The sequence below is a fragment of the Poecilia reticulata genome, chromosome 1 (genome assembly GCF_904066995.2).
Source record: "Poecilia reticulata chromosome 1, P_reticulata-male-v2, whole genome shotgun sequence".
In the NCBI taxonomy this organism is placed as follows: Eukaryota; Metazoa; Chordata; class Actinopteri; order Cyprinodontiformes; family Poeciliidae; genus Poecilia; species Poecilia reticulata.
The window spans coordinates 15,959,819-15,984,746 of record NC_088830.1 but is presented as its reverse complement, the minus strand read 5'-3'; positions in this window follow the sequence as shown (position 1 = coordinate 15,984,746).

Sequence of the window (24,928 nt, the reverse complement as noted above, 5' to 3'; positions counted from 1 at the left end):
CTTATAAATGGACAACAAATGAAATGCATTTTTATTTGGGATCATATTTGTTTTCTGTTTTGCCAAAGTATACATACAGAATTCAGTGGAATCGCTTTGCTTTTTTCCGCTTTCAGAGTAAAATGATGATACATCAAACATTTTCTCTGTCTGTCTATCTGCCTGTCTGTCTGTCTAATATACATAAATATATGGGCTAGAAAAAAATATTCACATGAAAAACAACTTTGTGCATCCAAATCTTTTTATTAAAATTCCACTCCAAAAAATAGCTTAAATGCATTATTAAAATCCCAAAAGGACTCAGAGATTCATGGCCAATTATAAAGATATGCAAACGTCTAACCAGCACTGTACCGACAGCTGAGACAGATCTTCTCATTAACGAGATCCTTCATAACATGCTCATTAAGATGAATACAAGAGCAGAGGGAGTTTTTGTCTGACTAATATTCTGGTCTCTTTTGTCCCTTGAATATGGTACATTAGCAGTCTCATAAACTATAGAGAAAGAAGGAAACATGTTGATTCAACTAATGCCTTTATTATTTAAACACTAGAGCTAGTTTGCTCACACACCCACAGAAATTCCACACAACTGCTGCACCAGGACCGGATTCATTACTTTTGCTATGCTGTCACTGTCTCATGTTTTTCAGTTTTACTTTTGAGGCTTATGTGACTAAATGTGCCCTTAAATGGTCTGAAAAGTAGGGCTATTTATCAATTTCAGTGTCAGTATCTGGTGATAACATTTTCATCAGTGCAGACAAAGTGTTTGCGTAGTGTTGTATTAGTAATATTACTGGGTCATTGCAATTACATTTGTGTACTAGCTTTCTAAATGCAGTTACAGTGGGACATCTTTTACATACATATCACATAGGAGCTCCAGTAGAATTTAAAAATTGAAAAACTGAATTGTTGAAACTCCTGACCCCACTGAGGGACAAGGGTGTAAGAAAATGGATGGATGGACGGATGGATGGAATTGTTGAAACAAGTTTTAATGAATTGCAAGTAGAGTTTTGGGCAAAAAGGATAACGTGCTCCACAGACCTTCACTGTCAGTGTCTGCAGCATACAGGACCAACTGGTACTAGAGGCCTTGGAGAAAGTATTTCTCCCTCAAAGATCTCTGTTTTCACTTTTTCACAGTTAAATTAAAATAAAACAAATTTTAAAAACCAACTGGGCAATGATGATTCAATTTATGAACCAATCTGGCTCTCTATAAAAAAAACTAATTGCACCCTCAACCTAACAACTGGTTGTATCCCCCAAAAGCTGCTTCCAGTCATTTATGATAATTGGCAAGTCTTTAACATAACTTTGGAGGAATTCTGCCTCCTTTCTTTAAATGGTTTCTTTAATCAAACCATATTAGAGAGTTATTCAAGCATAAATTACCTATTAGTCATGGTGAGCATCTCAATTGAATTTTAATCCGGATTTGATTTGGCCACTTCAAAACGTCTTTGTGTGTGTGTGTGTGTGTGTGTGTGTGTGTGTGCGTGCGCGTGTGTGTGCGTGCATGCGTGTGTGTGTGTGTGTATGTGTGTTTTTTAAGCCATTTGGAGATGGACTGGAATTGAGTTACTGAAATAAATACACTTTTTAGAAATATATTTTTTAAATGGGTGTGTACATACACATTTAAAAAATATAGGTAAGAAGACTGCATTAGACCTCACGAAGTTGTTTCGAATGGTTACAGCAACCAAAATTTTGACATGACATGTAGCAGTGATTATGAAAGCTATTGTACATTTTATAACCCCTTCTACTGTGTTTAATTCAGTTTATTCAAGACACGTTACAGGTCAAATAGATCCAATTTTTGTTCAAAAATATATTCAATCAATATGACTATTTACACATATTCAAATTTACTTACTAATTTAGTAAGCAATGTCACCTGGTTTAGATCATCTAAAGAACTAGATAATTCAATTGCATATTGCATTTTGCTTGGATTGACTTTTCATGTCTATCTCTCTCGGTGTTTAAGGGTATAGAGAAGCTGGAAAGTGATTGGTGCTTTTTTTTTTCTCTTCACAAAAATGTGTTCAGAAAACCTGTTCACACTTATATAGAAGCATATAAACACCTGCCAAAGTATCCATTACTGCATTCATGGGACATCACTCACAGGTACTGGAAAGGTGAAAACAAAAGCGGTCACATTATCTCGCCTGGTAACAAGAATCCGTATGGAATGTGATTGTGTGGGCTGGGCGTTAGATATGAGGTGGAGGGTGTACTCGGAGGTAGAGTGGGTGTGAAGGAGGTTGAATGGGCTCGGTTTGACACATTTGCCAGCAGTACAAATAAAATAGTGGAGAGGGTCGTGTTTTGTCTGTGAATCATCCCAAAAAGAAGAAAAACACACAAACACACACCTGAGGCACCACAGGCAAGCTTTAAGTTATAATGGCTTGTTGTTTTTATCAGATAGCATCAGACTTAATAGCGGCATCAGATTTATTGGCCAAGGTTGTGTGCAAAAGCAAGGAACCTGACTTAGTTTCACACACTCACAGTGTACAAACATTAGGTAAATCTATACATTTTGGAGGGGAATTGAAAGAAAAGATAAAGAAACAACAATTATGTATATCACCAACTCAACTGACTACTCTTTAAGGTGTAAGGTGTTTTTTGTGTTCATCGCAATGGGAGAAGTTGAGGTCTCTGTGTTGGCTGGATTTTGCAACAACAACAACAACAAAAAAAACTCTTCATCGTACCAACCTGAAGGTGAAAGTCTAAATAGTTTATGTCCAGGATGTGTGAGATCTGCAGACATGCTAGATTTTTCTGACTGGACCTGTACAAGTCCTGGAAGCAGGAAAGGTCTGCGCTCATGATCCTCCCTGCAACTTGAATCTGTTTTGTTTTGTGGCTGAGCTAAACCACACAGTGATGGACGAATGAATAATGGTCATTTAGAAGATGACCAGTGGCTCCTGTGTAGGATTGTGGTTCTTTAGTTGCTGCAGGAAGTACAGACTCTGCTTAGCTCTCTTCAAAACAGTGTCTTTGTGGGAAAACCAAGTCCGTGCAGAGACCTTAAAGGGGCGGGTGCTCAAACTTAAAAAGGGTTACATAGAAGATTTTAAAACACCTTAACACAACTTAGAGCACTAAGCTGAATAACACAATACAATCATCAATAATCTAATATGGAACCACATCATGCTACATCATTATCATCAGATAGAGGTGTTGCAAAGCTAGCCTACGCTTTCCCAGATGAGGTGGAATATTGCTGTAGAGGGCTGCTGCTCCTGCTGCTGCTGCTACTAATAGTGATAGAGCAGGGCTGCTATGTTAAAAACTTAGCTTCTTATGGCTCCCATACAGAGCTAAGGCTTGCATATATGTTTTATCCATGTGGATGACATTTTATCCTACATATAATAGTAACTGTCACCTCACAAAAAATATATATATTTTTTATTTCTATTCACTTTGTCTGTTTTTTTAAACATTATTTTGTTTGCCCATGTGTATTCTTTCATGTTGCCATGGACACTGTATTTGCACATTTTAGGCATCTGACGAAAATAATGATTCTGCTATTTCACAGATCATTCCCTGGAAATATGAGCATTGATTGTTTATTGTTTTGTAGAGCTGCATCATTTTTCTTGTGTTGCTTCTCAAAGACATCATTTCCAAACGGGGATTGTCAGTTCTTATCAAAACTGCCTAGAATGCATCTGTTCCTACCCTCACAATAATAGGTGTTCCAGAAAAATACAATTTTGTTTTGACTTTTGTTCATCAGATTGTGCATGTTATATTTTTATATTATTTTTGAAAACAGGCACGATGAGTGAAATGTGGATCTGTCCATCTTGCTCATGCAATGGTTATAGTGACTTAGCGACTTAGCCCAAAGTCATATTCTCCTTTATTGTAAAGTAGAATAAAGTAGTGTAAATGCAATTAGAAATGCGTTTTGATGAATTATGCAGACTTGTACAGGCTATAAACTAGTTATCTAGACTATAAACTTGAAAGACAATTTTTTACTTTGGGAAAAAGTCAAGGTCAAAGTAATCCCCTGCTGGCAATAAAAAAATAAACAACTTGCCCACTGGTTACACTTTTCAGACCCAGAGGCTACATGGCTATCTTTTACTCCCAGCATGCGATTAGTGAAGTCCTCCCACTGTCCTCATTTTCCCATCCTCACCTCTCGACCTCCCGCCTCCTCTCTCATCACCCCTCCACACGTTCCTTCACCCACAGCCAGGCAAGGCATTGTTGCGATGGCAGAAATAACATCTACTGGTTGCAGACGACGCACGACATTTAACAGTCCCATTTTGACTTGTCAGTTCTCCTTGTTTAGCTGTAGGCAAATGCCCACCCACACTCAAAACACTGGTTGTTCAGTCAGTGCAGCAGTTTTATTATGCAGCCTATTCCCTTTCTGCGTCTCCATATAATCAAGATTAAATTGGCAGTCGTGTGGCATTATTTACATATAATTAAATTTCTTTGACGTAATATTTGTCCCAAATTCACAGGAGGATAGCTTCAACAGTGTGGGTTGACTGGAGCCTTAGAATACTCCTTTCAAACGTATTTAAAATGGTGCTGTTTCATCAATGTTTGTCATTTGTGCCTATGAATCCTGGCAACAGGTTTATTATGATGGGTGTTAATTACTAAACTGAAAACGAGCTCTTCACACTACTTTTAGAAGTTGTGTGAAGTTCTCAGAGGTTTCTTAGAGAACATCCGTGTGGGGGAGGAGCTGTAGTGCAGCAGAGTAAGAGGCAGGGACCTTTGAGGTGTGCTTGCTCAGGTGTTCAACCCAAGTCCACGATTTTCTCAGAAATCTCTACTGCATGTTTAAAGGATATTAAGAGAAGTGAGTCAATTCAGTGCTTAGTTTTATGTTGTCTTATAAACTAAACCATTATAAAAATTCTTATTTTTCACATTCCAGGTTGCTTTAGTGTTTTGTCGTGTTCTGTTATTTAATATTTTCTTCATGCAGAGTATTTTCACTGGCTGCATGATAGAAAAGTTGGTAGCGTTGCTACCAGTGAAAAGGTTGTGGGTTTGAATCCTGAGCTAGTGGTCTTCGGCATGGGTTTGTGGTGCTTACTCGGCTGATAGTTCAGCTTCTTTCCACAGACCAAAAAAATAACTTTTTTGTAAATTGTTTATTCTAAATTTTCTCATTCACATGTTGTACCATCCTTCTTCTCTGGCTTTTTTTTTCCATCATTGCGTTGTCACTTCTACTGTTCCTGCTCCACCTGAGATTTGTTTTTTGCTTTTTTCTGCTCTGTTGCTTTTTGCTGGTCTTTTGGTTTTGCTTTATTAAACTTCCCACTATCAGGACTCTGACTGTGCCTTCCACATTATCCATTAACAACAGCTTTGAGATGCGTCACAGAACAAACACTCTGTACATGTGATGGTGTGAAATTGGTCCACAAAGTCACAAGCACTTAAAGGAAGTAACACAGGCACAGTGGAGCCTTTAAATGTAAATTTAAATACAAATTTAAATCTGACATTTGAATAGCAGATTTTCCCAAACCCAAATGTTGGAATGTCTGAAACATAACTTTTTCTTAACATGTGAATATACAGGACAACTGTATATCCTACAATTCATTATATCTCAAAAATGTGCTATTGTTCTTGTCAGATTTGCCCTGGATTTGTCAATGCGATGCAAGTGTTGCTGCTGCATGTCGGCTATGTCTTCTGTGTTGTTTTCTCTGCTTTACCTGTGAAAGCCACATTGTTAACAACAAACCCGGTGATGGTGGAGGTTCAGTCGTCACCTTCCAGAGCCATCAAATAGGTCTACGCTATGTAGAGAAAAGAGGAAACCTTTTGCTTTCCGCGTCATCTGAACAAAGCCTTTGTTTCACGCAGAGTTCCAAAATAATGAAAATAAAGTTAAGGAACTTTTTCAAACATTTTGAAGCACAGGTGGATTCAAGTCTCTATAGTTCAATTTCTTCTAAATTATAAGGCTAGAGATGTGGCAGAAATGCTGTCAGAACTTGTAAGGCTGTGATGTGAAGGGTACCGGGGCTGTGAGAATTGGCTCCATTGTGTTGGATGATGAGTCTTGTGCAAAATGCTCTAGGATGAAGTCATAATGGCAGGTGTTTCTACTTCCAAAAAAAAAAAAAATCTCTTCTTCTTACTCCACTTCTCAGTCAACCCCATTTTATCATCCTCAACTCCTGAAACAAGTGTTTTATAGAAACTATGTTTTGTGTCTTTAGTTATTGTTTTAGTAGTATTTCATCAGACTTTGGTTTTATGCTTTTAGCAGTGTTATTCTATAGCAATATTGCTTCTGTTATGCTAAACAATAGACTTATCATTGATCTTGTTACTTGTGAATATATTGTGTGGTGTGTGGGATGGCATTAAGGGGCTGCAGGGGGGTTGAAAGAAATGAATCCTTTATTTTATTTTATTTTTTCCTTTTTGTTTCCTCATGCATTTTTCAGATACAGACAGCCTTTTTGAACAAACTCAATTTGCATTGTAATTTATATTAGGAATTTCCTTCTGCAAACACATTATGGGAAGAAGAGAAAATATATCCAAGTCACCCACCTTAAGTAATTAGGGTATTACAATCTGCTTGGCATATCCAATGCAGCAAACAGCAACAGCTCTGTTATTTTTAATTCACATTTTAACTCATGCTTGGAGCTTTGTGCAGCCTAAGAAGATAACCTGTGTGACTCACCAAAAGAAGCTGAACAAACTCTCTCTTCTTTAATTTGAGCAGAAAATACTAATTTTACTCATGCTTTCTGTTACTGCTTTCTTTTAGTAGAATATAAAATCAGCATTAGTGGAATCAAGATTGCCATGTGCTCTATACTGGAGAAGATTTATTGATAAAACAGGGATTTCATGTAAAGCTGGCTCTGTTCACATATCAGTTTTATTGGTATTTTAGAAAACCCGTCTTCCTGTCAGATTTGAAACTTGTGTTCACTTGCCAACCGCAAATCAAAAGCAGACTGACAATAGTGGTTCAACCAGCCGAGAGATTGCTGCTGGATCCCCAAACTACCATTTGAAAATGTCGTCAGTGCTCCTTGAAAGCAGCGTGAGAGAAATATTGGCTCATGCTCCAGAACAATCATTACTTTTGAAGAAAGCTGGAATGGAAGTGATTAAAAGTTTATACCTCTGAAGTCAAACATGATGAATGTCGACTTTAAAAGAGCAAGAGAAGAAAAATAAAGCGGATCCCTCAGAGCGCTTCGCATTCAGAGCTTTTAATTTTAACCTGGCCTAATTGTTGCAGGCAAATCATTTTGATGCATATGCGAGTGTCACTAATGTGCTTTGTTCTTACAGAAAATTAAAAGCTCTCCAAAATCTCCCTCAAATGACTGATTTCTGGACATTACACCTATTTTTCAAAGGCCAACCTGGCTGTTACACTTCATTACTTTGCTATTTCTGGCATCACTTTGTTCTTTAAATCCCTCTTCTGAGTATGTGAGTCATGAGGTTCTGGGGCGAAGTATGAAACTCCGTGATTTGGAGCATCACATTCCATCTGATGCAAGAGGTTCTGGCTGTAGGGGTCAGTGTTGCTCCATGGAAGCATGTGAGACCACCTGCCTTACCCATCATGTGGTAAGAAGCTGTGCACACGTATGCATATGTGCCATCCTATGGACATTTCTTCATCTGTGCTGCAAATGGCATACACTGCCTCACTCTTGTCTTGATGCCTTCTCTTGTTTTCTCTTGACAAGCGTATTGGTCTTTTTCTGCTTGGTGAATTGTTGTCCCTGTTGCACACACTGTCAGACACGAGCTCTCCATGGCAGAACAGAGCAAAGGAGACAGACTGTGAGTGTGGAAGAGACTGGCAAGGGGTGATAGCCATGGTTTGTGTTTCTACCCCTTTTACTCTCTTTGAACCAGATCAAACGAACACACACAAAGACACGCGCCGCTCTCTTCTTCTTTTCTCACAGGGGGGAGCAGAACAGATGGAGAGAATCCTGACAAAGGGCAACAAGTTGGGAGAAAGGCTGAAGAAATGTCTGACTCGAATGTCTCCGTAGGATGAAACTGTAGCCTTTTTTGTGGGGATTTTTCTCCCCCCTCCCCGTGTGTGTTTGTATTTCCATACGAGTTATCATCACCTGCCAGGATAATTGAGCTTGCTTCAGCGGTGTAATATTCATTCGCTGTCAGGTTAGTTTGTTGAGGCTCAAAAATGGAGTGGAAAGAAGACAGCCATGTAAGGGACACATCAAAAATATGAAAGGAAATTTAACTGTATATACATTTACTTCAGGTTGTGCCATCCATAAGTCCAGCCGAAGAAGGTTTTAAAAAGTATTGATTCTGAATACAAAAGCATGTCACACTTTTTTATAATCTTTGTAACAACATTTTCAAACAAATGTTGTCTTGATCGTGCTTCAGCAGATTAATATTCACTCACTATCAGGGTAGTTTGTGCTTTAAGCCAAAAAAAGGGGGAGAAAAGGCTCAAGGTTACATTTCCTCTTTCTGGCTAAGCTGGCAGCCACTATATGGATAAACTATTGGTGGTCTCTGAGCCAACAGACAGAGGTTTGTCACTGTGCACTGAGCTTGTGTGTTGGAGAGGAAGACGTGGCCTGAGATGGAGAAGGAGAGAAATATCGGATTATCCAGGGTGCAGTTATTCCATTACCCCCCCTTTACTCACACATACACAAGTTTCAAAGTACACACACACACACACACGCACACACACGCGCACACACGCACACACACGCACACACATTCCTTCTTAGTGTTAAACTTGAGGCAGTAAGTTTTCCTTCCTAAAGAGTAATGAAAGAAGAGGATAGAAAGAGATGTGCAGATATTTAAGTGAAATGGTGGGAAGTTTGATTTAGCCTCCTCTTCTTTAATTGCTTGTTTAATGCTGGTTCCAGGAGCTGTGAGTTCTGTGAGTGCAGGAATTAAAAGTATCCCAGCATGTCCTCTGACAATTCTGTCTTTTGAGCAGCTTTTGAAGCATAATATTTAATAACCCCTGAGTAAACACTGGGAGGAATTGCTCGATAAATAATTGAGGGGGAATTTATAAATAATTTCCCTCCTTAATCTACTCCGGCGTGCTGCAGCCTGGTCCCTGAAGTGATGCTCATCCCTCTGGACAGCCAGTAGGTATGGCTTCCTGACTCATGGGGGCGCTCTTGTTACACCAAATGAACCACGTCCTTTGGGCTGCTAAATGGAGAAAAAAATAAAACATAGAAATAAAAAATTAAATAAATAGGTTATTCACAAAGAAAAAAAAGTACATGCTTGTAAGAAACAGGATCTAACCCTTTATTAAAATCCTGTTTTTGAGAAGACTGCTTTTGTTATCAGTGCTGTCTCCGATTTATGGGCATTTTTGAGGAAATGGGAGAGGTTTTGCGCTCTGCGAACAGCTGCAGAGATCTACAGTCTGCTTTGAGGCTTCATGCAAAGTGTCAAGAAGTGCAGAGGCAAGTCTGTTTTACTTTGGATTAAAATGTCCATCTTGGGAACTAATCTGAAAATCACAATTAAGTAGCATTACGCCCCATGTGACCGTTTCTTCCATTTTAAATTTTTTTTTAATTTTTTTTCAAATCTCCCTCCTTTCTGTCCTCCATGTTTCAGCTGATAGTGGCCCTCTCTATATGGGTATTAACTATTTGCTAATGAGACCGAGTGGAAGCTCATTATTCATTATATCATTAACATTTAATCACTCTTTGCTAATCCTAATAACCATCTCATTCAGTGTAATCGGTTGTCACTTTCTGACCGCAGTGTTGCTGCGGTTTGACATGAAGGGTTCCGTGTGGCCGGGGTTGGGTTAGTTCTCATAATGAAAGCTGTTTTTTTTTTTTCCACAAAAACACACACTTATTTGCAGCACTATATTTAATTGTCTTGTGGAATCCTCGAGTTATGTGGTATTTTCCTCTCCTTTCATTCTCAGTCTGTCCCACCACAATGCGTCATATATTTTTACCTTTTTATCCATCTAACTGGATGCCTGCTTGTTTTCCTTGTCTTGTCCTCCTCCAGCCATCTCTGTCCAACAGTAATTGTAAAACGAACAAGGCCAAAGAGCAGGGGATGTAGGAGATGTTGACACCCTTAGCAGCAGGACAGAAGGAGATCATCCCTCCATCGCTCATCTGGCGAGAAAGTGAGGGAGACTCGGGTGGGTGTGAAAGCAGAATGGAGAGAGTAAGAAAAAGTAATAGGAAAAAAAGACAAAGAGAGGAATGTAGTATGAGAATGGCTGAGAGGGGAAACAGAAAAGGAGCGAGCAGCCACCCAACGCAGTCATCTACCTCCTTCCATCCATCATCTGTCTCAGCCCAAAGGCTGCCACTGCTTCATCAGCATCAGCTCCTTTTGCATTACATGCACATGAGCGCGCAGATAAACAGTAAAAAGATCGACTGTGTGCATGTGTTGCTCCTTCACCTTCTTTTTTGGTCTGAGCAAAAATAGTTTTAAGACTTTGAACAATAATCCGATCTTGTTCCGCTCTAAACATTAAAAAATATCTATTTTTTGTCTGGATTTAGCAGTCAGTGGTTTTTAAATTACCTGTAAAGCTCACAGCTCAAAGTGAAATCTTGTCAAGGGTGGCATAAGCATTTTGACCACTTTAGATTAAGTGTGAAAAGTGCTTTATATAGACTAGTCACACTAGGATTGCTGTTGATCACAGCACATCTTACAGCAAGGGTGCCCAAGTCCAGCCTTTGAGAGCTACCATCCTGCAACTTTTAGATGCTTCCGTTTTTTTTTTACACACCCGAGTCAAATGAATGGCTCGTTACCAGGCCTCTGCAGAGCTGAATGACTAATTGATTTAGCTGTGTTGGAGCAGAGGTTCCTCTAAAGGTTGCAGGATGGTAGCCCTAGAGGATTGGACTTGGGCACCTTTGTCTTATTGTGCTGCAATAAGACAGGAGTACTGTTCCCAGTTCAGTTCAGAGATATGATCATTGTTTTCTCATTTTCAGACAATGGCTTGAGAGAATAGTTTCTGTCAAGCCATTGTCTGAAGCCATAATATGAAACCATAATATATATGGTTTCATAACACAACCATTTGGTTGTTTTCACTAGCAAGGAGCACGCCACAAAGATACAAGTTTAAAGATTTATTGCAGGAAGGGGAGAAGTACCTTTAGCACGCTGAGAAGCTGAGCATGAGCAATAAGAGCAATTATGCTCATTATGAGCAACCGAGTATGACTGACAGCGCTAAGAACGTCGTCCCGTCTCTGATTGGTTGTTTCTGATTTCTGTATTGCTTCAGATTAGGGCTGTTGTAAAAGAATATTTTAGTAATCGAGTACTCTATAGAATATTTTTACGATTATCCGAGAAATCAGATCTCTCTCTCTCTCTCTCTCTCTCTCTCTCTCTCTCTCTCTCTCTGTCTCTCTCCCGTTCGCTCCAATTCAGACGCCGCAAAACCAACCATCGCACTGCAAAATTCAACAAACCTTATTTCTCCCCTAAAACCCTCACAAAACGCCGCACAGTTCAACACCATACTGCTAGCACTTCACAACAACTCATAGGCGGACGTAAGGATGCTGCCTACCGCAAATAGTGATCCGGGCGGAACACGGTGCGCTACATAATAAAACATAATTTAATGAAGCTTCGAGTCACATAAATTTTCCTCGAGGAATTTTAATAATCGAGTTACTCGAATCATTCGAGGACTCGTTTCAGCCCTACTTCAGATACCAGTAGGAGAAAGCAGAGGATTTTGATTTTTTTCACCAGATGTCTGTCTCATGTTATCCTAACATAGTGATGGATTTAGCAAATACGTTAAAAACAAATTATTAACAAAAGTTGTAACCTGTAGTTTTAAAGTAAATAAAAATGAATCAATTAGCAGAAATTTGAGGTGCTTTCAAAAGTCTAAAAAGTTTTGTTTTCTTTTTATCTTATTTTTTGTATTAAAATGACAAACTTTTTGCACCAGGTCTTAACAGGTCGATCAGTCTTCCCTCTGACTTGGTTGGTTGCACAATACCACAACGATGACATCTATTGTTTGACCTGAATCCATGGAATCAGTTCAGAACCTGCACTTGGGGGTGGGGGTGGGGGGTGGGGGGGGGCTAGGGGATAATAAATCACCTTAGAGAGCAAATTGTAAAAATTATTCTACAACTTTTGCAAAGTCACCCTCTTTTGACTGAGTTCCAGAAATTTCAACAAGCTACTACTTTAGACATAACTCATAAGCAAGGCTATTTTTATGCTTCCTTTTTTTAAAAATGTAATCACTTCATTGAAGAGACTCTCATTCAGATTATTTCACGTTTTTGAATAAAAAACAAAATTGTTCACAATTTTTTTTTAAAGAAGGAATTAGACTGACACAAAGGAAACACTGTATACCAGCTGATATTACAACATCTTACACTTCATGTACTTTGTAGACATTGGGATCCCAGGTGTATGGAAGAGAAGCTTATTTTGTTTAGATCTAAAGTCCAGAAAGGGAAGCAGTACTTGTAGATGAAAGGTCAAATCTGAGGTGTTTGTGTGCACTGCAGTGCTTTATTATATTGCCTGTATTACTTTGTTCAGACAACCGAAGTCTCGTAGACACACATCCAAAAGCACTCTCTCTGCACCATCTATTTTCCCTTCCTCTCTTACTGAAGAAAGGGCAACTGAATGATGCCGACTATATCGACACAAAACTTTTCCCTTACTCTACCCCCTCTTGGCTAATGAGCAATGGTAGTTATATTGACCTATTTGTGGACCTAAAGGAAATCCAATCACAAATGCCTCTGGTCGCTTTCTTCCCACTTTGGGAGATTAAAAGATTCAATTCTGCCCGTCTCTCTACACTCATCATTATCATTTCTCCTTTCGTCTTCTCCTACACCACCTGCCCCCTCCCCTGAAGCTTCCCACCCCTTCCACTTGTTCTCTTTCCCCCATATTTTGCTTGCTAACAAAGTTTCCGGGCTGTTTTACAAATGTGCTCTTTGTCATTCCCATTCAAATATGAGGAGAGCAAAGTGCAGTCTTGCAGATAATTATCAGCGCAAGACAAGGGTGTTATGAGGACAGAATGAAGCAGGCTGACGGAGTCTGATGTAGTCGAAGAGAGAAGGACATTGAATCACTTGAAAAGGTCATTTTTTAACTAGCACACACAAATATGCACAGAAATGCATGCCTGGCATGACAAATAAAATTTACAAACATCTTTCTCATAAATGAAATCTCTCTCAGCTGTAATACACACCAATGCAGTCACATTTGGTAAGCATCATCCAGTTATCGGAAAAATTATCCTTGCAACCCCTTGATTATCCTAGACTTACACACTCTGGAACACACAGTCTGGACCCCATACTGCGCCTTAAATGGCAGCAGAGTGCCAAGCCACTGTTTGGCTAGTCTGTCAGTGTTATGTTTGTTTTGGCTTCATGCATACTGCGCAGTAATGGAACACAGTGACCCAAACTCAAAAGGGGGTCCGCTAACAAACCAACTTCACTGCGAAAACACAAGCTCTCTGTGGGGTACAGTACATGCGATACCCAGATGATGTACAGTCATGTGGTACCTGCTGCTTATGTGCCAGAGGTGGGGTGCACACAAGCAAAGATAAAAGTGGGGCTCATTTTGATCAAAGTGCCCATTAGATATTTCAGTCTGCCGAATTTCTTTGAAAGAAATGCCAGATAAACTTTCCTACTCCGCTAACTCTTTTCTACAAGAACATCCGAAATGGTATCAGTGTTGCAATATACTTTTTGGTGGTGTCCTAAACTGGTGGTTCCCAACACCGTTTACTTGGCGCCCCATCTTTTAAGAGCGTCCCTGCCTGTTTCACCAATACCAATCTTGCCCCCCCCAGCCACGGTGACGCTGCTCAAATGCACGCTCTGCATCATATGTAAAACAGTCTTGCTTGCAAATATGTGTGCCAACACCAAAACAAGCAAAGAAACAAATATAAGAGTATTTAATTCATTTATTTCTCAAGATATTTTTGACAGGTTTGCATCCTTTCAAAGTTTCCTTTTGGGCACATTGCTTTCTTTTCACATTCATACTTATTCACTAAAAACAGTAACAAATGAACAATGCCAGAACTTGTTTATAAGAGGGGAGAAAGAAGCACAGTGAAAATCTGATTAATGGGGGAAGAGACATTTTTGCACTGGACACAACAAAGAAACAGCAAATGAATATTGAGTTAGTTGTTGGATCAGTTCCAAAAAGTAATTGTTGCTTGAATTTGCATTCAAAGACAAAGCTGTCTTTTTCTGCAAGCACAAGCACAGATTGTCAAGTTATGAGAAATCGAAGACACAATTGCTCAGATAGGATGCACAATTTATTTAGCTGCTTCCAAATATCGCAATTTGTGCAACAAGACTAATATCACTCACATCCATTATCTGTCCATTAACAATTTAAGGAGCAGTACTTTTACATATACTGTATTTTAGCCTAAATTTTAGTGGTCATTTGAACATTTTAACAGACCCATTTAAAAGCAAACGAATTCAAAATGCTCTCCAATTGGTATGCTTCGATTCAACCTCCAAGAAATGTGTCTTATAAGTGTTTGATCCAACACATATTACATGAACATGCAATTATATTTCAATTTTGCTCCCTCGTAGCTCGCAGCCATACAAAACATGATTTTCAACCAAATTTCCCAGACAGAGTTCATGGTAACACCAGAATGTCAAGCAATGAGTTTCAGTGAAATTCAGTTAAGAAAAGCATGAACAAAATTAGCTTCACGAACACATTAAACAGTCAATTTGTTCTCCAGGGACAGAAAGTCTAAAGCTTGTAGCTTCTGAATTTCAAATAAAAACCCTGACAGCCTTGGCAAACTGTCGTCAATATATAACTGATTTTATTTATTTTTTTGTATTCAATCGTTTCTTGATCCATTCTATTTTACACTGTTGATTTTAAACAAACAAAAATATGTGCCATGTATATTTTTTCTGTTTGAGAAGACAGTCTGCATCTCACCATCCACAATAGTTCATAAAAATTCAACACCATGTTTTAAACGAGATGTTATGTTTAATGTTACATTCAACTCATGAGATGAGATGACAGGTGATATTTGGTTCATGACAATATGACAAAACAATGTTGTTATGTTATCTAAAATATCACTATTTACAATGCTGTTTACATACAAACATTACTTTTTGTTTTTGCAGAGTACATCAACAACTGTTGATCTGTTTAAATTCCTGCTAATAGGCGTATTGCTTAAGTTTAAAACAGTCTCATTTCTGTTCGATTTTAACTATCGAAAATGAAATGTTTTGATATGCGAGCACGGTCTAATTGCTAGCAGCTAACAGTTAGCCAGATGCCTTTTTTTTATTTGGCGGATGTTGTGGAGTGACCCTGTCAAAGTCATAATTGAGCTGTTCATAACTGGTCCCCATTCAACCAGCAGAGCTTGAACAGTTTTTCAAAGAAGTATAGAACAAAATGTAATTCCAACATGCACGCCTGATTGAGACTTATCCACACAGACTCCATGCTGGGATAGCAGCTATTATCACAACTAAAAAAACTAAAATACTACACCTTGAAAGACATTGTCTAATGTCAGTCTTCATTTGATTTTCTTAATTTTCATTGAAAAATACAGTCAGCGACTGCTTTGTTTTTCATTACTGGTATCTGATGAGAAGATCCAAGTGCCATAATATGCACACACCATTTCATCATATGTTGTTCTCTTTTATGCAACAATATTTGAGAAAATAGAGTCTTTTTAAAATGTAGGCATTATAACAAAAATCGCTAGCATCAAAGATACCCGTGAGTCAAAACCGGAAGTGGAAAAAACATAAAAAAAGAAAATCATATAGACCATTTTTATTTAGTAGCAGGCAGCTACTTTATATGCTGCCTACTGCTAAATAAACAAAAATGTAAAAGTAGCAGGCAGTTACCTCACCTTTAGCCGGTTGCCGACATCACAATAGCAGTGAAAGAAATTAAAGAAGGAAAAAAAAAATTATCTTAAGTAGCCTGAAGAGAATAACAGTAATAAACTGGGGTGATATGGATAAATAAACATTACTATAGATATTCAGAAACTTCAACAACCTACATGTCATCTGCTCTTTGAACTGATCAAAAATAGTCAACATAAGACAATCAACAAGCTGGAAAGCACAAGCTGTTTTTGTCCATCACCATAATACAGACAGTTTGCTCTGACGTTCCCTGGGCCCACTTATTTTCACAGCTTGGCTCAAAACGTGATTCAACTGCCCACATCAGGCAAAAAAAAAAAAGCTTCATCTCATTGTTTTGACAAGAATCTTTGTTTGGCAAGTTAGTGGCAGGCACAAAAAATAAATAAGTAGATTTATGTTTGGACTATTCCCCTCTCTTCTCCTGTTTGGTGCTGCTTTCTTTTCACTTTGGCAGAAAAAAACAACAACACAGAACTAGCCCCATTCACTGTCCTCTCCTCTTAATCATCAACGATGGACAGAATGATTGTACAGCTTAAGTGCCTTTGTGCTCCTCGATCAGACCTTTTTCCTCTATTTTCCCTTCCCCCCACTTGCTTTTGTATTCTGCTTGTTACAAGATTGATCCCTGGACCTTTGAATTCTTCATCTCCGGTAAGAGCAAGACGTCCTTAGTTCTAGTGTGTGAGTGCGTGTGTGTGTGTGTGTGTGTGTATGTTTCTTTTGGATACTGTTCAATAAAAGTAGGCATGATGGTTTGTCTATGCATCCACACTGGGGAGATGTTCTATTTTCTACTAGTAAACAAAAATCAATATCAGCAAGTGCCTTACATCTATGCCCTAATGCATTTGTGCCCTAATGGCCTGTGTGTGCCTTTATGAATTCAGTTGTTCTTGGATAAGTGCGAAGGTGGGATCGTAGGATGGTCTTCCTAGGATGGCACGACTTATGTGATTGTTCTTGTCATTACTATTTGGTGTGTGCATGGATGAGTTTTCTGTAATCCCATTATTGCTAACAGATTTATCAAAAAAGAAAGAAAGAAAATAGGTTGGACCACTTCAACCACTCTGCCTGCTGGGGTGAATGAATCTACATTGGTGCAGATGGAACATCTGCTCACCAATACCGCAGTTAATAACGGGGCAAGGCTGCGACATATGAGCAGCACCTGGATGAATTAGAGAGCAGTGGTAAGAGGAACTGCAGATGTGAATTAGCTTAAAGCTATAATGTGGCACAGTACGTCTAACGTGGACATTATTAATAGAGTTGTGCATTGTTCACTTTTAAATTAAGTCAGAGTTCAATGTATATTACAGAATCTGGTGTCTCTAAAGCTGTGGCCACACTGAATAATCTTTTGTCTGATATTTCGTCCAGTTCCCGGAGGGGGAACGTCTGCATCAGTTTTCACTGGCTGTGGTCTCGTGGCAGGGAGAGTTGTCACAAAAATCTGTTAGAGGGAAATGGGATGAAGTCTGGAGGTTGCAAGTGTGTGAGGGGAACTGACCCCACCCGACCTCAGTTGCAGTTGAACAAACATGTTTGAATTTTTTTGAGGTATCAGTTTTCAGCATCAGTATGACTTTATTAGTCTATTGTCTTCCTAGTATCCTATCCATCAGAAATCCTACTACAGTCATACTGTGCCCACTCTGTGGAAAGAAGTATATTATTATTTCTGCTCCCAAAGTGTCACGTCCTTCACTTAACAAAGACTTCAGATCAGTGGCCCTAAACCCGGTTGTGATATGTTTTGAAAGAATTCTTGTTAATAGGCTTTAGGCAAACATAACCCACCTTTTTGACCCTTTACAGTTTGCCTTCAGGCATGGCTGAAGCACAGAGAATTCTGATATCAGTGTAACCCCCTTCATAAACATGAACTTGGAGAACTCCACAACTTATGCACGGCTTCTATAGCAGATTTTAGATCAGCTTTCCAGGCAGTTCAACCTCACCTGCTTGTCAAAAACTGTTTAATTTGGGTGCTGATGCTCCACTGATTGCTATTAAATGTTATTATTATTTTTTTTTAAACAAACACATCTCAAAAGATGAGAGTAAATAATTCTTTGTCTGAAGTAACATGCTGTAGCACAGGTATACCCCAAGGCTGAGTCGGCTCTTCTCCACTTTTTACTCTGTATATTATTGAATGTATAGGGTAAAAAGCCAACAACTATGTCATCACATTTTCAGATGACACTATTATTTATTTTTTCACTGAGGACTGCCTTTCTGTGTATCACAGGGGGATTGCAACATTAAAAGCTGGTGTGACAATAGTCATCTCACACCAAATTCCAGTAAAATTAAATAAATTATCTTTTATCCTAAGGAATTGAGTGCACATGATTATTTTGTGATTGTTGACAAAAATAATGTAATATGGAACAGATGCGTACCTTTAAATACCTTGGTATTATTATATATGTGCAAGATTTTATGTTTGAGTGATCATGTTGATTATCTGTACTCCAAACTAGTGCAAAGACTGCATTTTTTTATGCAGACTTAGGCTATTTGGAGTTCAATCTAGGATCATGCAGACCTTGTATAATGCTGTTCTTGGAACTATAATTAGATATGGTATGAGTGCTGGGTTTGGCTTGCTCACTGTGCAGTGTAATTCTAGACTCGCTAATATAGTGAAAACTTCAATGAAAATAACTGGGTCAGATTTTCAGCCTCTGCCCTTGGAAGCTGTCTATTAAGGTATTGCAATCAAACAGGCAACAAAGATCTTACAAGACCCGTTTCCTGTGCTGTTCGCTGATTGGGAAAACATTACACAGCTATTTGTTGCAAGAGCAGCTGTTTCAAATAATTTGTTCTCCCAACTTTCAATTCTCTTTTTAAAAAAAATCTTGACACCATCTAGTGATTTGGGGAGGGGGCGATAAGGTTTAGCCTTCTTATTTTTTTCTATATATCTTTTATTTATTTATTTGCTCTATTTGTCTAACTTTTATTGGTTAATGGATTATTTTATATCACAACATCACTAAAGTGCTGTTGTGCTAAGATGTGCAACAGTTCTTATTAATTTTACTCCTTGGTACAATTTGATTGCCCCTCATTATGAATGCCACGTTTTAGTACAGCTGTGTCACTTAGTTGAATTTTGTCTGCACTGTGACGTTTTGTGTGTTTTTGCAATGTGCATGTATGTCTTGCAGTCAATGTACCACACCCGCAACAAATTTCCCTTAATAAAGCATATCTTGTCTTATTGTCCCCATAGGGAGATTTTCCTTGCAGTATGGTGGAACAATTATACAAGAAAAACCCCATAAAGAACACAAACAGAGACATTCAGACTGCAACATTGACAAACTAAATAGTCTGTGAAAAATTGGCACAGATATCAATGTAAAATTACCAGACTAAATGACAAATAATCATAGTCATTTAAATTTAAAATTTATCTGAATAATGGCCTTAGCAAAAAAAAAAAAAGATTAAAAGAGTTTTTCCATCTGTTGCTTTTTGATTTAGGCTGCCTGAATCTCTTTACAGATGGGAGGAGCTCAAATTCACCATGAAGTGGGTAATTAGGAAAGCAGAAAACACTTTACGCCTTTTGTGTGACTCTTGAAAAGTGTGTCTGGTAAATCACATAATTTAACACCAATCATTTTTGCCAGCCACAATTTGTTTCTTCCTGTTCTTGTATCCCTAATGATAGGTGGCCAAACAGAGGAATAAAAGCGAATATGAGGACAAATTTTATCAGAGAGCTATACAAAATGATGATCAACTGTTTACACTTAAACTTATTTAGTTTGTAGAGGAAGTACAATCTCTCATGAGCTTTTTTTCATTAGTATCAGAATGTTTAATTAATGTCTGCTTCTTGTCAATGACAACACCTACTTATAAGACTGAACACACTCCACTAATTCCCCTTACTAGACTTCTTTCTAAAATCTATACACATAATTTCGCCGTTGGTGACATTCAATTTTAAGTAGGAATTGCCACACCACATAATAAAATCCTCCACTGTCTGACCAGGTGAGTCACCCTTTCCCTATAACAAGCCGACAATAAATGTGTCATCTGCAAACTTTAAAATGCATCAGTCTGTGTCAGCCTGTGCACTGACTCCTACAATCACTGGTGATCGGGATACAGTAAGGGAGAAAGAACACAGCATTGAGGAGAACTAGTGGAGGAAAACACTTCATAGGTCACAGAAACATTTATCCAAATATCCAGGGCTCTGTCAACAAGACAACTAAAACCCATTGAAATCAGTCAATAATTTATCAGCTAAAATGTGAGGCTGAAATGTATTAAAAGCAGAAGAAAAATCTAAGACAAGTAAAAGTATAAATATGGGATAAATCTAGACACTGTAGTGTGTAGTGTAGTGTGAACTGGTACCCAAACCAGTGACAAATGCATGTCCCTGACAGCCACTAACCAAAGAGAAGCTGAGATAGCTGCAAGATGAATTCTTTGAAACTTTTCTGCGCTATAAAACATTATGTATATAAATCCACTGGACAAAATAAAATTACAATAGTGTAGTGGTCGAAAACATACACAAAAATGGTAAACAATATATACACATACATGGACATATGGAATACTAGAAATAGGTCAATATTTAAAAAAAAAGATTATTCATGATGGAAATGATTTGAATATTTTCCACATGGAATAAATCTTTTCATCCTAAATCCTTTATCATGTATATTATATATTTTTATTTTAAACATTATGTTGTCTGTTAAAATTTAAATAAAATGTTTATGTTATAGCCAATAAGATCATTCTATAACCCAAAAACAACCTCACTTTCTGAAATAAATGTCCTAACTCACTATGAGCTTAACAAATGATACACTCAATAATATCCAAATCATACTTATCCATTAATACAGTATATTTATTGTAATAAATTCCATCTCTTTCATTTTTTAGGGCAGTGCCACAAATATAACCTCTTCAAAGTCAGAGTATATCCACTATTACTGCCACATATTGGTATGTTTGTTCCTTTACACCAGGGATGCCCAAGTCCATTCTTTGAGAGCTACTATCTTGCAACTTTAGGATACATTCCCTCTCCACCATCCAGGCATTCATCTCCGAAGAAATCAGATAACAAGTCTTTCATTTGAGTCAGGTGCGTTGAAAAAGGAATGCATCCAAAAGTTGTCGAATAGTTGCTCTGCAGGACTGAACTTTCCTGGGCATCCCTGCTTTAAACTGTCGCTCTTGCAGGACTTTCCACCAGAGTTTGATGCTCTCAGTTGCCTTCTGAGAAACCCTGTACTCTGTGATTCTGCAATAAGATAAGTCAACTCTGATCCTCAGTCTTTGTGTCACAAAAAAACAACACTACGTAACCAGGCCCAGAGCAGCAAACGACATGGTGTTTTGCCATCCATGATTTACAACAGCATAGTAAAAACAGCGGTCTGTTTTTACTATGCTGCACAGAGGAACGACTGTTACGCATGCACAGGTTTAGAGGAAGTAATAATGACAGGCTGGAAAAAACACATTTTTTTCAGGTTATTGGAAAAAAAAAAGAAGAGAATGCGACAGTGAGACATTCTGCCGCTACATTGGACCAGAATCGAGCAGTGGGAGTTTAATATTTCAGTATGTACTTCCTCATGGTCTCTAACAATTGTTCCTCAAAATCTGCTCTCTGACTGAAAAAAAGGGTTTTCTGACTATCTGTGCTACCGACGATCCATCCTACCTTGCACAGGTAGAGCAGTGGCTCACAGAAATTGACTACTGCTGTTTTTTGCATAAATAAATACACCCATGAAATTCAGACTAAATCACACAAATGGCCGACTTTCAGTTTCATATTCAATGTTATGTAAAGAGGCACAAAATCAGCCAAAAATCTTGAAAATCAAAGATTAGTTAAAAGTTGATTTGCAAGTTGCAAATTGAGTGGAAAGACTATTTAATATCCAAATAAAATATGACTTTGAACATGGTGAAAAACTGTTTGGTGAAAATGACAGTGGTAAGAGGTTTATTGTAAATCTTATCTGATTTGCCCATGTCTCAGATGGGATTTCTAGCCCTCTTCTACTTCCTGTAACTCTACATCCCCAACTTTACCTGACTGCAGATTAGCAACCTAAACATCAGCTCTCAACAAAGGATTCCTGTCGGAATGACCTTTAAGGGCCTCTCCATTTACTTAAGTCTATACTTCTGTGTAAGACCCACCTCTATCTTTAGACCAGAGTCAGGAAAGTTGTCATGCGATATATTACACTATCTAACACTATTGGCGTAACTGTGTTCCTTACATTTAAGATCAATCTATAATCTTATAAAAGCAGCAAAAAAAAAAAAAGCAAATCTCTAGCAGAACTTTATCCATGGTAACAACATATTTTAAGTTTCTGAAAAAGTCTGTGTAAGAATTATACTTTGGCTAAAATAGCATCACTTTTTTGCCATGGGACTTTTGACAGGGCATGTCACTTTTCAGACTTGCTTGTACGTGAGAAAAATCACACTGCCTTCATCTGCATATCTGTATAATTAGGCTCATAAGTAGTCAGATCTATACTAAGGCATTCATCCAACTTCTCATTGGCCATGGAGGTACAGCCCCTCGTTTCAATGGCATTTACATGAGAAAACCTTGATTCACGTGTAGATTCAAACATTGTGATTGATACTCGATTGTGACTTTTACCGTGGTAACTTTTCTTGTTTGGAGCCAACATGTTTAGCCCAAAGTGCTCTGTACCATCCGACAAAAAGTACTGTTTTAAAGCAAAAGACTACTGGAAATCCACCATCTGCATCTGAAGGATGCCTTCATCAATGCATGGCATTAACTCTTTTGCCTTGACAGAGATCAGTCTCAGCTTCAATAGAAATTGGGTCACAAACTGCAGAACCTAAATAGAAATGTTAAAGTCCTGGGAATTCTCTACAAAGTTCTTTTAACTTTCTCATATAATCTGCCATCATTTTTTTTTGTTTGTGCACTGAGGGATGAACTCATAAATGCACTGAAGTGTGGGAAGTGCAACATTTTATCAGACATAAAATCTGTTTGATTTTTTTTAATTATATATATATATATATATATATATATATATATATATATATATATATTTTTTTTTCTGACAAGCACAAAGTCTCTTACCCATATTGTCAATGGACTTTTCCTGACCTTGCACTGCCAGGTTCTTACAACATGAGGCTAAGAACAAAATAACAAAATTTTTGTCACATAACTGTGACATCAGCCTTATTTGCATAGAATAAGCATTATTTGGAGTCCTCATAATAATAAATAAATAACTCTCCAATGTCTGCTTTTATGTGGCGCATTCGCACAAGATCAAAGAAGCTTGAGATTTTGCTGAAATTTACAGACATCTCCCAGACATAATGTTAACGCGCTGTTTCACGTCAGCTCGAGGAATGACCTGTATTGACCTTAAAACTATTTACTACCGAGCAGCTCTGGTAATAACTGTGTTACTGCCAGAGCTAGCCAGCTGTTTAACAGAAGATTGCAAACAGAAAAATATGATTCTTATCGCAAAGTGCAATGCATGATGTGAGCCATCATTTGCATCTGATTTTACTCCTTCTCGTCAGCCTTTTCTTTTTGATGCCATATGTCACAGGTTGATAGTGTCTTGCTGGTCCGGGACCCAACAGGTTCTTAAGACACGCCAACGCAGCCTCCATTGTTAGCCAAAAGCACATAAAAATGCACCAGGAAGGCAAAAACCACTTAATTATATTTCAGATCCTGTCTATTTGTGTCCAAATAACAGAGATGCCTATTTGCATTGGATTAGTATTATCACAGTTCAGCAAAATATAGTAGGTTATTTCCAGGGGAGTTTTTACTTTAAATTTTGCTGACATGGCAGATTCGCATAGGATTAGCAACACAATCTCCACAGTGACTACAAATAGCATGTGGTCTCTGGGTAAAACTAATCTTGTGCGAACAACGTTAATGAGTACTGATTTTGGCAGCTCAGCTTGACTATGCACAACCCTTAAGTTAGAGGATAATATTTAGGGGACAGAAAAAAGTGGATTTGCCAATAATATCATAAGTCCAATAAGCTATAGTCAGATCTGTCTTTTGGACCATAAATAAGCTTCTCCCCACCTTATTTACCGTCATACCTAATAGTGCAAGATTGTACCGTCATACTTAATAGTGCAAGATCATTCTGCAGCTGCAAAATCAATTGCAGCTGCAGCTGCAGAATGAGACTAATAGATGCTAGTATTCTTTATATATCTAAACTATTGCTCCAACGTGTTCTAACCAAGCTATTTACTGATAATCTATTAGTACATTACAACTTTGTAGAGATTTACTGTCATCTATGTGACGGTCTTTGGAAACACTCACTGATTCGATGGACAGGTGTGCTTTAAAAGCAGAATATTCTGTGGCTGACTGATTGATTTGATTAATTGACTGTAATCTGTGTGACACATGGGCACATAACTGCTGGAAGCCAGAATTCTGGCTTAATTGAAGGTAATCAAACACTTATTTCACTTAGGAGCCTTCCAATTAATTTACGAATTTTATGTAATTTGTGGATGATTTTTATGGACTTTTGGTTGATGTTTTGACCCTGCACATTAAAATGAAACTGCCATGTAAAATTAGAGACAGTTAATTTTCAGCTCACAAAATCAGCAAAGGTTTTAAATAATTGTGTGCTCTACCATCACAGTTTCATAGAGAAGTATATGTGGTGATTAAACGTTACTAGTGTGCTTGCCAGTGTCAAAAAACTGCAACGCAGCCCTTGATGTTGATGGTTGAGTCACAAATTATAAGTAGTCTAAAATGTTGGCTCACCAGGCTTCTTTTGCAC